Here is a 16,839-nt window from a genome sequence, read left to right as displayed (position 1 = left end):
CAATACTCCAGAACTGTACACAATGCACCAGAACTGCACACAATACACCAGAACTGTACACAATACTCCACAGCTGTACACAATACTCCAGAACTGTACACAATACTCCACAGCTGTACACAATACTCCCGCGCTGTACGCAATACTCAAGAGCTGCACACAATACTCCAGCTTTGTACGCAATACTCCAGAAATGTACAAAATACTCCAGAACTGCACATACTACTTCAGAACTGTGCACAATACTCCATAACTACACACAATACTCCAGCATTGTACACAATACTCCAGAATTGCAAAAATACGCCAGTGCTGGTCACAATACTCCAGAACTGCACACAATACTCCGGAACTGCACACATTACTCCAGCTCTGTACACAGTACTCCAGAGCTGTACACTAGACTACAAACCTGCACACAATATTCCAGAACTGTTCACAATACTCCAGAGCTGTACACAATACTCAAACATTGTACACAATACTCCGACTTTGTACACAATACCCCAGAAATGCACATACTACTCCAGAACTGTGCACAATACTCCATAACTACACACAATACTCCAGCATTGTACACAATACTCCAGAATTGCAAAAATATGCCAGTGCTGGTCACAATACTCCAGAACTGAACACAATACTCCGGAACTGGACACAATACTCCGGAACTGGACACAGTACTTCAGAGCTGTACACTAGACTACAGACCTGCACACAATATTCCAGAACTGTTCACAATACTCCAGCGCTGTACACAACACTCCAGAACTGTACACAATACACCAGAACTGTACACAATACTCCAGAGCTGAACACAATACTCCGGAACTGGACACAGTACTCCAGAACTGTACACTAGACTACAGACCTGCACACAATATTCCAGAACTGTTCACAATACTCCAGCACTGTACACAATACTCCAGAGCTGTACACAATACACCAGAACTGTACACAATACTCCAGAGCTGTACACAATGCACCAGAACTGCACACAATACACCAGAACTGTACACAATACTCCAGAACTGTACACAATACTCCACAACTGGGCACAATGCTCCAGCGCTGTACACAATACTTCAGACCTGTACACAATACTTCAGACCTGTACACAATACTCCAGCTCTGTACACAATACTCCAGAACTGCACACAATACTCCAGAGCTGTACACAATGCACCAGAACTGCACACAATACACCAGAGCTGTACACAATACTCCAGCGCTGTACACAATACTCAAGAGCTGCACACAATACTCCAGCTTTGTACGCAATAAAACAGAAATGTACACAATACTCCAGAACTGCACATACTACTTCAGAACTGTGCACAATACTCCATAACTACACACAATACTCCAGCATTGTACACAATACTCCAGAATTGCAAAAATACGCCAGTGCTGGTCACAATACTCCAGAACTGCACACAATACTCCGGAACTGCACACATTACTCCAGCTCTGTACACAGTACTCCAGAGCTGTACACTAGACTACAAACCTGCACACAATATTCCAGAACTGTTCACAATACTCCAGAGCTGTACACAATACTCAAACATTGTACACAATACTCCGACTTTGTACACAATACTCCAGAAATGCACATACTACTCCAGAACTGTGCACAATACTCCATAACTACACACAATACTCCAGCATTGTACACAATACTCCAGAATTGCAAAAATATGCCAGTGCTGGTCACAATACTCCAGAACTGAACACAATACTCCAGAGCTGAACACAATACTCCGGAACTGGACACAGTACTCCAGAACTGTACACTAGACTACAGACCTGCACACAATATTCCAGAACTGTTCACAATACTCCAGCACTGTACACAATACTCCAGAGCTGTACACAATACACCAGAACTGTACACAATACTCCAGAGCTGTACACAATGCACCAGAACTGCACACAATACACCAGAACTGTACACAATACTCCAGAACTGTACACAATATTCCACAACTGGGCACAATGCTCCAGCGCTGTACACAATACTTCAGACCTGTACACAATACTTCAGACCTGTACACAATACTTCAGAGCTGTACACAATGCACCAGAACTGCACACAATACACCAGAACTGTACACAAAACTCCACAACTGCACACAATACTCCAGCTTTGTACGCAATAAAACAGAAAGGTACACAATACTCCAGAACTGCACATACTACTCCAGACCTGTGCACAATACTCCATAACTACACACAATACTCCAGCATTGTACACAATACTCCAGAATTGCAAACATACTCCAGTGCTGGTCACAATACTCCAGAACTGCACACAATACTCCAGAACTGCACACCATACTCCGGAAGTGGACACAGTACTCCAGAGCTGTACACTAGACTCCATACATGCACACAATATTCCAGAACTGTTTACAATACTCTAGAACGGCACACAATACTCCAGCACTGTACACAATACTCTAGAATGGTACACAATACTCCAGAACTGCACACAATACTCCAGCATTGTGCACAATACTCCAGAATTGCAAAAATATGCCAGTGCTGGTCACAATACTCCAGAACTGCACACAATACTCCAGAACTGCACACAATACTCCAGAACTGTACACAATACTCCAGAGCTGTACACAATACTCCAACATTGTACACAATACTCCAGATTTGTACACAATAATCCAGAAATGCACATACAACTCCAAAACTGTGCACAATACTCCATAACTACACACAATACTCCAGCATTGTGCACAATACTCCAGAATTGCAAAAATACGCCAGTGATGGTCACAATACTCCAGAACTGCACACAATACTCCGGAACTGCACACAATACTCCGGAACTGGACACAGTACTCCAGAGCTGTACACTAGACTCCATACCTGCACACAATATTCCAGAACTGTTCACAATACTCTAGAACTGTACACAATACTTCAGAACTGTACACAATACTCCAGCACTGAACACAATACTCCAGAACTGCACACAATACACCAGAACTGCACACAATACACCAGAACTGTACACAATACTCCAGCACTGAACACAATACTCCAGAACTGTACACAATGCACCAGAACTGCACACAATACACCAGAACTGTACACAATACTCCACAGCTGTACACAATACTCCAGAACTGTACACAATACTCCACAGCTGTACACAATACTCCCGCGCTGTACGCAATACTCAAGAGCTGCACACAATACTCCAGCTTTGTACGCAATACTCCAGAAATGTACAAAATACTCCAGAACTGCACATACTACTCCAGAACTGTGCACAATACTCCATAACTACACACAATACTCCAGCATTGTACACAATACTCCAGAATTGCAAAAATACGCCAGTGCTGGTCACAATACTCCAGAACTGCACACAATACTCCGGAACTGCACACAATACTCCAGCTCTGTACACAGTACTCCAGAGCTGTACACTAGACTACAAACCTGCACACAATATTCCAGAACTGTTCACAATACTCCAGAGCTGTACACAATACTCAAACATTGTACACAATACTCCGACTTTGTACACAATACTCCAGAAATGCACATACTACTCCAGAACTGTGCACAATACTCCATAACTACACACAATACTCCAGCATTGTACACAATACTCTAGAATTGCAAAAATATGCCAGTGCTGGTCACAATACTCCAGAACTGAACACAATACTCCGGAACTGGACACAATACTCCGGAACTGGACACAGTACTTCAGAGCTGTACACTAGACTACAGACCTGCACACAATATTCCAGAACTGTTCACAATACTCCAGCGCTGTACACAACACTCCAGAACTGTACACAATACACCTGAACTGTACACAATACTCCAGAGCTGAACACAATACTCCGGAACTGGACACAGTACTCCAGAACTGTACACTAGACTACAGACCTGCACACAATATTCCAGAACTGTTCACAATACTCCAGCACTGTACACAATACTCCAGAGCTGTACACAATACACCAGAACTGTACACAATACTCCAGAGCTGTACACAATGCACCAGAACTGCACACAATACACCAGAACTGTTCACAATACTCCAGAACTGCACACAATAATCCAGAACTGTTCACATTACTCCAGATCTGTACACAATGCTCCAGAACTGTACACAATACTCCAGGGCTGTACACAAGACTCCAGAACTGCACACAATATTCCAGAACTGTTCACAATACTCTAGAACGGCACACAATATTCCAGCACTGTACACAATACTCCAGCATTGTGCACAATACTCCAGAATTGCAAAAATACGCCAGTGCTGGTCACAATACTCCAGAACTGCACACAATACTCCAGAACTGCACACAAAACTCCAGAACTGCACACAATACTCCAGAACTGTACACAATACTCCAGAGCTGTACACAATACTCCAACATTGTACACAATACTCCAGCTTTGTACACAATAATCCAGAAATGCACATACAACTCCAAAACAGTGCACAATACTCCATAACTACACACAATACTCCAGCATTGTGCACAATACTCCAGAATTGCAAAAATATGCCAGTGATGGTCACAATACTCCAGAACTGCACACAATACTCCGGAACTGCACACAATACTCCGGAACTGGACACAGTACTCCAGAGCTGTACACTAGACTCCATACCTGCACACAATATTCCAGAACTGTTCACAATACTCTAGAACTGTACACAATACTTCAGAACTGTACACAATACTCCAGCACTGAACACAATACTCCAGAACTGCACACAATACACCAGAACTGCACACAATACACCAGAACTGTACACAATACTCCAGCACTGAACATAATACTCCAGAACTGTACACAATGCACCAGAACTGCACACAATACACCAGAACTGTACACAATACTCCACAGCTGTACACAATACTCCAGAACTGTACACAATACTCCACAGCTGTACACAATACTCCCGCGCTGTACGCAATACTCAAGAGCTGCACACAATACTCCAGCTTTGTACGCAATACTCCAGAAATGTACAAAATACTCCAGAACTGCACATACTACTCCAGAACTGTGCACAATACTCCATAACTACACACAATACTCCAGCATTGTACACAATACTCCAGAATTGCAAAAATACGCCAGTGCTGGTCACAATACTCCAGAACTGCACACAATACTCCGGAACTGCAGACAATACTCCAGCTCTGTACACAGTACTCCAGAGCTGTACACTAGACTACAAACCTGCACACAATATTCCAGAACTGTTCACAATACTCCAGAGCTGTACACAATACTCAAACATTGTACACAATACTCCGACTTTGTACACAATACTCCAGAAATGCACATACTACTCCAGAACTGTGCACAATACTCCATAACTACACACAATACTCCAGCATTGTACACAATACTCCAGAATTGCAAAAATATGCCAGTGCTGGTCACAATACTCCGGAACTGGACACAATACTCCGGAACTGGACACAGTACTTCAGAGCTGTACACTAGACTACAGACCTGCACACAATATTCCAGAACTGTTCACAATACTCCAGCGCTGTACACAACACTCCAGAACTGTACACAATACACCTGAACTGTACACAATACTCCAGAGCTGAACACAATACTCCGGAACTGGACACAGTACTCCAGAACTGTACACTAGACTACAGACCTGCACACAATATTCCAGAACTGTTCACAATACTCCAGCACTGTACACAATACTCCAGAGCTGTACACAATACACCAGAACTGTACACAATACTCCAGAGCTGTACACAATGCACCAGAACTGCACACAATACACCAGAACTGTTCACAATACTCCAGAACTGCACACAATAATCCAGAACTGTTCACATTACTCCAGATCTGTACACAATGCTCCAGAACTGTACACAATACTCCAGGGCTGTACACAAGACTCCAGAACTGCACACAATATTCCAGAACTGTTCACAATACTCTAGAACGGCACACAATACTCCAGCACTGTACACAATACTCCAGCATTGTGCACAATACTCCAGAATTGCAAAAATACGCCAGTGCTGGTCACAATACTCCAGAACTGCACACAATACTCCAGAACTGCACACAAAACTCCAGAACTGCACACAATACTCCAGAACTGTACACAATACTCCAGAGCTGTACACAATACTCCAACATTGTACACAATACTCCAGCTTTGTACACAATAATCCAGAAATGCACATACAACTCCAAAACAGTGCACAATACTCCATAACTACACACAATACTCCAGCATTGTGCACAATACTCCAGAATTGCAAAAATATGCCAGTGATGGTCACAATACTCCAGAACTGCACACAATACTCCGGAACTGCACACAATACTCCGGAACTGGACACAGTACTCCAGAGCTGTACACTAGACTCCATACCTGCACACAATATTCCAGAACTGTTCACAATACTCTAGAACTGTACACAATACTTCAGAACTGTACACAATACTCCAGCACTGAACACAATACTCCAGAACTGCACACAATACACCAGAACTGCACACAATACACCAGAACTGTACACAATACTCCACAGCTGTACACAATACTCCAGAACTGTACACAATACTCCACAGCTGTACACAATACTCCCGCGCTGTACGCAATACTCAAGAGCTGCACACAATACTCCAGCTTTGTACGCAATACTCCAGAAATGTACAAAATACTCCAGAACTGCACATACTACTTCAGAACTGTGCACAATACTCCATAACTACACACAATACTCCAGCATTGTACACAATACTCCAGAATTGCAAAAATACGCCAGTGCTGGTCACAATACTCCAGAACTGCACACAATACTCCGGAACTGCACACATTACTCCAGCTCTGTACACAGTACTCCAGAGCTGTACACTAGACTACAAACCTGCACACAATATTCCAGAACTGTTCACAATACTCCAGAGCTGTACACAATACTCAAACATTGTACACAATACTCCGACTTTGTACACAATACTCCAGAAATGCACATACTACTCCAGAACTGTGCACAATACTCCATAACTACACACAATACTCCAGCATTGTACACAATACTCCAGAATTGCAAAAATATGCCAGTGCTGGTCACAATACTCCAGAACTGAACACAATACTCCGGAACTGGACACAATACTCCGGAACTGGACACAGTACTTCAGAGCTGTACACTAGACTACAGACCTGCACACAATATTCCAGAACTGTTCACAATACTCCAGCGCTGTACACAACACTCCAGAACTGTACACAATACACCAGAACTGTACACAATACTCCAGAGCTGAACACAATACTCCGGAACTGGACACAGTACTCCAGAACTGTACACTAGACTACAGACCTGCACACAATATTCCAGAACTGTTCACAATACTCCAGCACTGTACACAATACTCCAGAGCTGTACACAATACACCAGAACTGTACACAATACTCCAGAGCTGTACACAATGCACCAGAACTGCACACAATACACCAGAACTGTTCACAATACTCCAGAACTGCACACAATAATCCAGAACTGTTCACATTACTCCAGATCTGTACACAATGCTCCAGAACTGTACACAATACTCCAGGGCTGTACACAAGACTCCAGAACTGCACACAATATTCCAGAACTGTTCACAATACTCTAGAACGGCACACAATACTCCAGCACTGTACACAATACTCCAGCATTGTGCACAATACTCCAGAATTGCAAAAATACGCCAGTGCTGGTCACAATACTCCAGAACTGCACACAATACTCCAGAACTGCACACAATACTCCAGAACTGCACACAATACTCCAGAACTGTACACAATACTCTAGAGCTGTACACAATACTCCAACATTGTACACAATACTCCAGCTTTGTACACAATAATCCAGAAATGCACATACAACTCCAAAACAGTGCACAATACTCCATAACTACACACAATACTCCAGCATTGTGCACAATACTCCAGAATTGCAAAAATATGCCAGTGATGGTCACAATACTCCAGAACTGCACACAATACTCCGGAACTGCACACAATACTCCGGAACTGGACACAGTACTCCAGAGCTGTACACTAGACTCCATACCTGCACACAATATTCCAGAACTGTTCACAATACTCTAGAACTGTACACAATACTTCAGAACTGTACACAATACTCCAGCACTGAACACAATACTCCAGAACTGCACACAATACACCAGAACTGCACACAATACACCAGAACTGTACACAATACTCCAGCACTGAACACAATACTCCAGAACTGTACACAATGCACCAGAACTGCACACAATACACCAGAACTGTACACAATACTCCACAGCTGTACACAATACTCCAGAACTGTACACAATACTCCACAGCTGTACACAATACTCCCGCGCTGTACGCAATACTCAAGAGCTGCACACAATACTCCAGCTTTGTACGCAATACTCCAGAAATGTACAAAATACTCCAGAACTGCACATACTACTTCAGAACTGTGCACAATACTCCATAACTACACACAATACTCCAGCATTGTACACAATACTCCAGAATTGCAAAAATACGCCAGTGCTGGTCACAATACTCCAGAACTGCACACAATACTCCGGAACTGCACACATTACTCCAGCTCTGTACACAGTACTCCAGAGCTGTACACTAGACTACAAACCTGCACACAATATTCCAGAACTGTTCACAATACTCCAGAGCTGTACACAATACTCAAACATTGTACACAATACTCCGACTTTGTACACAATACTCCAGAAATGCACATACTACTCCAGAACTGTGCACAATACTCCATAACTACACACAATACTCCAGCATTGTACACAATACTCCAGAATTGCAAAAATATGCCAGTGCTGGTCACAATACTCCAGAACTGAACACAATACTCCGGAACTGGACACAATACTCCGGAACTGGACACAGTACTTCAGAGCTGTACACTAGACTACAGACCTGCACACAATATTCCAGAACTGTTCACAATACTCCAGCACTGTACACAATACTCCAGAGCTGTACACAACACTCCAGAACTGTACACAATACACCAGAACTGTACACAATACTCCAGAGCTGAACACAATACTCCGGAACTGGACACAGTACTCCAGAACTGTACACTAGACTACAGACCTGCACACAATATTCCAGAACTGTTCACAATACTCCAGCACTGTACACAATACTCCAGAGCTGTACACAATACACCAGAACTGTACACAATACTCCAGAGCTGTACACAATGCACCAGAACTGCACACAATACACCAGAACTGTACACAATACTCCAGAACTGTACACAATATTCCACAACTGGGCACAATGCTCCAGCGCTGTACACAATACTTCAGACCTGTACACAATACTTCAGACCTGTACACAATACTCCAGCTCTGTACACAATACTCCAGAACTGCACACAATACTCCAGAGCTGTACACAATGCACCAGAACTGCACACAATACACCAGAACTGTACACAAAACTCCACAACTGCACACAATACTCCAGCTTTGTACGCAATAAAACAGAAATGTACACAATACTCCAGAACTGCATATACTACTCCAGACCTGTGCACAATACTCCATAACTACACACAATACTCCAGAATTGTACACAATACTCCAGTGCTGGTCACAATACTCCAGAACTGCACACAATACTCCAGAACTGCACACCATACTCCGGAAGTGGACACAGTACTCCAGAGCTGTACACTAGACTCCATACATGCACACAATATTCCAGAACTGTTTACAATACTCTAGAACGGCACACAATACTCCAGCACTGTACACAATACTCTAGAATGGTACACAATACTCCAGAACTGCACACAATACTCCAGCATTGTGCACAATACTCCAGAATTGCAAAAATATGCCAGTGCTGGTCACAATACTCCAGAACTGCACACAATACTCCAGAACTGCACACAATACTCCAGAACTGTACACAATACTCCAGAGCTGTACACAATACTCCAACATTGTACACAATACTCCAGATTTGTACACAATAATCCAGAAATGCACATACAACTCCAAAACTGTGCACAATACTCCATAACTACACACAATACTCCAGCATTGTGCACAATACTCCAGAATTGCAAAAATACGCCAGTGATGGTCACAATACTCCAGAACTGCACACAATACTCCGGAACTGCACACAATACTCCGGAACTGGACACAGTACTCCAGAGCTGTACACTAGACTCCATACCTGCACACAATATTCCAGAACTGTTCACAATACTCTAGAACTGTACACAATACTTCAGAACTGTACACAATACTCCAGCACTGAACACAATACTCCAGAACTGCACACAATACACCAGAACTGCACACAATACACCAGAACTGTACACAATACTCCAGCACTGAACACAATACTCCAGAACTGTACACAATGCACCAGAACTGCACACAATACACCAGAACTGTACACAATACTCCACAGCTGTACACAATACTCCAGAACTGTACACAATACTCCACAGCTGTACACAATACTCCCGCGCTGTACGCAATACTCAAGAGCTGCACACAATACTCCAGCTTTGTACGCAATACTCCAGAAATGTACAAAATACTCCAGAACTGCACATACTACTCCAGAACTGTGCACAATACTCCATAACTACACACAATACTCCAGCATTGTACACAATACTCCAGAATTGCAAAAATACGCCAGTGCTGGTCACAATACTCCAGAACTGCACACAATACTCCGGAACTGCAGACAATACTCCAGCTCTGTACACAGTACTCCAGAGCTGTACACTAGACTACAAACCTGCACACAATATTCCAGAACTGTTCACAATACTCCAGAGCTGTACACAATACTCAAACATTGTACACAATACTCCGACTTTGTACACAATACTCCAGAAATGCACATACTACTCCAGAACTGTGCACAATACTCCATAACTACACACAATACTCCAGCATTGTACACAATACTCCAGAATTGCAAAAATATGCCAGTGCTGGTCACAATACTCCAGAACTGAACACAATACTCCGGAACTGGACACAATACTCCGGAACTGGACACAGTACTTCAGAGCTGTACACTAGACTACAGACCTGCACACAATATTCCAGAACTGTTCACAATACTCCAGCGCTGTACACAACACTCCAGAACTGTACACAATACACCTGAACTGTACACAATACTCCAGAGCTGAACACAATACTCCGGAACTGGACACAGTACTCCAGAACTGTACACTAGACTACAGACCTGCACACAATATTCCAGAACTGTTCACAATACTCCAGCACTGTACACAATACTCCAGAGCTGTACACAATACACCAGAACTGTACACAATACTCCAGAGCTGTACACAATGCACCAGAACTGCACACAATACACCAGAACTGTTCACAATACTCCAGAACTGCACACAATAATCCAGAACTGTTCACATTACTCCAGATCTGTACACAATGCTCCAGAACTGTACACAATACTCCAGGGCTGTACACAAGACTCCAGAACTGCACACAATATTCCAGAACTGTTCACAATACTCTAGAACGGCACACAATACTCCAGCACTGTACACAATACTCCAGCATTGTGCACAATACTCCAGAATTGCAAAAATACGCCAGTGCTGGTCACAATACTCCAGAACTGCACACAATACTCCAGAACTGCACACAATACTCCAGAACTGCACACAATACTCCAGAACTGTACACAATACTCCAGAGCTGTACACAATACTCCAACATTGTACACAATACTCCAGCTTTGTACACAATAATCCAGAAATGCACATACAACTCCAAAACAGTGCACAATACTCCATAACTACACACAATACTCCAGCATTGTGCACAATACTCCAGAATTGCAAAAATATGCCAGTGATGGTCACAATACTCCAGAACTGCACACAATACTCCGGAACTGCACACAATACTCCGGAACTGGACACAGTACTCCAGAACTGTACACTAGACTACAGACCTGCACACAATATTCCAGAACTGTTCACAATACTCCAGCACTGTACACAATACTCCAGAGCTGTACACAATACACCAGAACTGTACACAATACTCCAGAGCTGTACACAATGCACCAGAACTGCACACAATACACCAGAACTGTTCACAATACTCCAGAACTGCACACAATAATCCAGAACTGTTCACATTACTCCAGATCTGTACACAATGCTCCAGAACTGTACACAATACTCCAGGGCTGTACACAAGACTCCAGAACTGCACACAATATTCCAGAACTGTTCACAATACTCTAGAACGGCACACAATACTCCAGCACTGTACACAATACTCCAGCATTGTGCACAATACTCCAGAATTGCAAAAATACGCCAGTGCTGGTCACAATACTCCAGAACTGCACACAATACTCCAGAACTGCACACAATACTCCAGAACTGCACACAATACTCCAGAACTGTACACAATACTCTAGAGCTGTACACAATACTCCAACATTGTACACAATACTCCAGCTTTGTACACAATAATCCAGAAATGCACATACAACTCCAAAACAGTGCACAATACTCCATAACTACACACAATACTCCAGCATTGTGCACAATACTCCAGAATTGCAAAAATATGCCAGTGATGGTCACAATACTCCAGAACTGCACACAATACTCCGGAACTGCACACAATACTCCGGAACTGGACACAGTACTCCAGAGCTGTACACTAGACTCCATACCTGCACACAATATTCCAGAACTGTTCACAATACTCTAGAACTGTACACAATACTTCAGAACTGTACACAATACTCCAGCACTGAACACAATACTCCAGAACTGCACACAATACACCAGAACTGCACACAATACACCAGAACTGTACACAATACTCCAGCACTGAACACAATACTCCAGAACTGTACACAATGCACCAGAACTGCACACAATACACCAGAACTGTACACAATACTCCACAGCTGTACACAATACTCCAGAACTGTACACAATACTCCACAGCTGTACACAATACTCCCGCGCTGTACGCAATACTCAAGAGCTGCACACAATACTCCAGCTTTGTACGCAATACTCCAGAAATGTACAAAATACTCCAGAACTGCACATACTACTTCAGAACTGTGCACAATACTCCATAACTACACACAATACTCCAGCATTGTACACAATACTCCAGAATTGCAAAAATATGCCAGTGCTGGTCACAATACTCCAGAACTGAACACAATACTCCGGAACTGGACACAATACTCCGGAACTGGACACAGTACTTCAGAGCTGTACACTAGACTACAGACCTGCACACAATATTCCAGAACTGTTCACAATACTCCAGCACTGTACACAATACTCCAGAGCTGTACACAACACTCCAGAACTGTACACAATACACCAGAACTGTACACAATACTCCAGAGCTGAACACAATACTCCGGAACTGGACACAGTACTCCAGAACTGTACACTAGACTACAGACCTGCACACAATATTCCAGAACTGTTCACAATACTCCAGCACTGTACACAATACTCCAGAGCTGTACACAATACACCAGAACTGTACACAATACTCCAGAGCTGTACACAATGCACCAGAACTGCACACAATACACCAGAACTGTACACAATACTCCAGAACTGTACACAATATTCCACAACTGGGCACAATGCTCCAGCGCTGTACACAATACTTCAGACCTGTACACAATACTTCAGACCTGTACACAATACTCCAGCTCTGTACACAATACTCCAGAACTGCACACAATACTCCAGAGCTGTACACAATGCACCAGAACTGCACACAATACACCAGAACTGTACACAAAACTCCACAACTGCACACAATACTCCAGCTTTGTACGCAATAAAACAGAAATGTACACAATACTCCAGAACTGCATATACTACTCCAGACCTGTGCACAATACTCCATAACTACACACAATACTCCAGCATTGTACACAATACTCCAGAATTGTACACAATACTCCAGTGCTGGTCACAATACTCCAGAACTGCACACAATACTCCAGAACTGCACACCATACTCCGGAAGTGGACACAGTACTCCAGAGCTGTACACTAGACTCCATACATGCACACAATATTCCAGAACTGTTTACAATACTCTAGAACGGCACACAATACTCCAGCACTGTACACAATACTCTAGAATGGTACACAATACTCCAGAACTGCACACAATACTCCAGCATTGTGCACAATACTCCAGAATTGCAAAAATATGCCAGTGCTGGTCACAATACTCCAGAACTGCACACAATACTCCAGAACTGCACACAATACTCCAGAACTGTACACAATACTCCAGAGCTGTACACAATACTCCAACATTGTACACAATACTCCAGATTTGTACACAATAATCCAGAAATGCACATACAACTCCAAAACTGTGCACAATACTCCATAACTACACACAATACTCCAGCATTGTGCACAATACTCCAGAATTGCAAAAATACGCCAGTGATGGTCACAATACTCCAGAACTGCACACAATACTCCGGAACTGCACACAATACTCCGGAACTGGACACAGTACTCCAGAGCTGTACACTAGACTCCATACCTGCACACAATATTCCAGAACTGTTCACAATACTCTAGAACTGTACACAATACTTCAGAACTGTACACAATACTCCAGCACTGAACACAATACTCCAGAACTGCACACAATACACCAGAACTGCACACAATACACCAGAACTGTACACAATACTCCAGCACTGAACACAATACTCCAGAACTGTACACAATGCACCAGAACTGCACACAATACACCAGAACTGTACACAATACTCCACAGCTGTACACAATACTCCAGAACTGTACACAATACTCCACAGCTGTACACAATACTCCCGCGCTGTACGCAATACTCAAGAGCTGCACACAATACTCCAGCTTTGTACGCAATACTCCAGAAATGTACAAAATACTCCAGAACTGCACATACTACTCCAGAACTGTGCACAATACTCCATAACTACACACAATACTCCAGCATTGTACACAATACTCCAGAATTGCAAAAATACGCCAGTGCTGGTCACAATACTCCAGAACTGCACACAATACTCCGGAACTGCAGACAATACTCCAGCTCTGTACACAGTACTCCAGAGCTGTACACTAGACTACAAACCTGCACACAATATTCCAGAACTGTTCACAATACTCCAGAGCTGTACACAATACTCAAACATTGTACACAATACTCCGACTTTGTACACAATACTCCAGAAATGCACATACTACTCCAGAACTGTGCACAATACTCCATAACTACACACAATACTCCAGCATTGTACACAATACTCCAGAATTGCAAAAATATGCCAGTGCTGGTCACAATACTCCAGAACTGAACACAATACTCCGGAACTGGACACAATACTCCGGAACTGGACACAGTACTTCAGAGCTGTACACTAGACTACAGACCTGCACACAATATTCCAGAACTGTTCACAATACTCCAGCGCTGTACACAACACTCCAGAACTGTACACAATACACCTGAACTGTACACAATACTCCAGAGCTGAACACAATACTCCGGAACTGGACACAGTACTCCAGAACTGTACACTAGACTACAGACCTGCACACAATATTCCAGAACTGTTCACAATACTCCAGCACTGTACACAATACTCCAGAGCTGTACACAATACACCAGAACTGTACACAATACTCCAGAGCTGTACACAATGCACCAGAACTGCACACAATACACCAGAACTGTTCACAATACTCCAGAACTGCACACAATAATCCAGAACTGTTCACATTACTCCAGATCTGTACACAATGCTCCAGAACTGTACACAATACTCCAGGGCTGTACACAAGACTCCAGAACTGCACACAATATTCCAGAACTGTTCACAATACTCTAGAACGGCACACAATACTCCAGCACTGTACACAATACTCCAGCATTGTGCACAATACTCCAGAATTGCAAAAATACGCCAGTGCTGGTCACAATACTCCAGAACTGCACACAATACTCCAGAACTGCACACAATACTCCAGAACTGCACACAATACTCCAGAACTGTACACAATACTCCAGAGCTGTACACAATACTCCAACATTGTACACAATACTCCAGCTTTGTACACAATAATCCAGAAATGCACATACAACTCCAAAACAGTGCACAATACTCCATAACTACACACAATACTCCAGCATTGTGCACAATACTCCAGAATTGCAAAAATATGCCAGTGATGGTCACAATACTCCAGAACTGCACACAATACTCCGGAACTGCACACAATACTCCGGAACTGGACACAGTACTCCAGAGCTGTACACTAGACTCCATACCTGCACACAATATTCCAGAACTGTTCACAATACTCTAGAACTGTACACAATACTTCAGAACTGTACACAATACTCCAGCACTGAACACAATACTCCAGAACTGCACACAATACACCAGAACTGCACACAATACACCAGAACTGTACACAATACTCCAGCACTGAACACAATACTCCAGAACTGTACACAATGCACCAGAACTGCACACAATACACCAGAACTGTACACAATACTCCACAGCTGTACACAATACTCCAGAACTGTACACAATACTCCACAGCTGTACACAATACTCCCGCGCTGTACGCAATACTCAAGAGCTGCACACAATACTCCAGCTTTGTACGCAATACTCCAGAAATGTACAAAATACTCCAGAACTGCACATACTACTTCAGAACT

The sequence above is a fragment of the Chiloscyllium punctatum genome, chromosome 26, assembly GCF_047496795.1.
Source record: "Chiloscyllium punctatum isolate Juve2018m chromosome 26, sChiPun1.3, whole genome shotgun sequence".
Lineage (NCBI taxonomy): Eukaryota > Metazoa > Chordata > Chondrichthyes > Orectolobiformes > Hemiscylliidae > Chiloscyllium > Chiloscyllium punctatum.
The sequence above is the reverse complement of the archived record's forward strand: the minus strand, read 5'-3'. Positions refer to the sequence as shown.